The following is a 1,301-nucleotide window of genomic DNA, read 5'->3' on the forward strand; positions in this document are numbered from 1 at the left end:
GTGGTTCCTTGGCATGGTATTAATTCATGAGTTTCCACAGCAGTTTTGTGTGTGTGACTGTACTCCCAGATCAGAATGACGCTGTGCAGCACAACACCATGGCTGCTCTCATATTCACCCCCCAGGTTTCCCAGATCTTCACCAGTCTTCCCCACAAGTAAGGGCTGGTTGTGACCCTGCACTTATGGGTAGCCTCCACCACTTGCAAGCCATGAGCTGTAGAAACTACCACAGCTTCCCCTAAAGCAACTCATTGTCTTTTCTACTCATCTCCGACACCATACTTTGGGCAGTGGAGGAAGGGGCAATGTGTGTCTCAATTCTCCAACCTCTTTTCTGACAGTGAAAACAGATGCTCATTCCCCAATTAACCCAGCTTCCTTTTCTGGGCCTGAAGAGGGAAGGTAACTTTTGCCAGTTTCCCTAGCTCTCGATTTTGACAGTAGGGCAAGAGGCCTCCATTCCCCCTTCTCTTTTTTTTCAGGTTGAGGGAGAGAAAACTCACAGCACCATTTCCTTCTGTTGTCTCCCCATTTTTTGGCAACAGGACCACCCAGGGAAGCAAGCCAGAGCCCTTTGCTCCTACATCCATTATCTGTCAACAGGACCAGTGAAGGAGGCAACTCATGGGTTCATTCCCTCAGGTCCCATTTTCTATCAATGGGACTGCAGATGAGTTAACTCTGGTCCTGGACCCCCAACCTGTGTTTCTGTCAGTGAGCTTGGGAATGAGTCAACTCTGGTCCCCCATTCCCTATCAATGGGGTAGTGGCTGAGGTAAATGCCCCTATTCCCCCATTTTCTGTCAACAGGACTAGGAGGTGAGGTAATTCTGGGCCTCACAGCTCATAAGGCTGCTGTTTGAGAACCACCCCCATTTGCTTTTGCCCTGCTTGGGTTGAGGGAGGGGCGAGGAGGCCATTTTAACTCAAAATTGCCAGCTTGCCCCTCTCACCCCTTAGACCCCTTATCCACCACCTAGCCAAACATCTGATTGGCTAAGAATGAGACCAAGTGCAACTGCTGATTGGCTAATCTGCATAATTTTGTTCACCAATGATAAAACATTATAACCCCCGCCGTATCCTGATTGGGAATATAGCTACCTGTGTCTCGCTTGGATTGGACAGCAATGCTAGCCTCTCATTGGCTATCTGGCTCCCCGATTGTTTTTTTTAATTAGATTTTTGTTGATTGGTTGGCGCCTCACCTGCCGCGCCTAGCCATTGGTTATCCAGTTTTATCTCCCCCGCCCATTGGCCGCTCCGCCCCTTGCGTGCGCTCCGATTGGCTGTGGCGGC

Source organism: Gopherus evgoodei, chromosome 16 (genome assembly GCF_007399415.2).
Source record: "Gopherus evgoodei ecotype Sinaloan lineage chromosome 16, rGopEvg1_v1.p, whole genome shotgun sequence".
NCBI classification, from domain to species: Eukaryota; Metazoa; Chordata; order Testudines; family Testudinidae; genus Gopherus; species Gopherus evgoodei.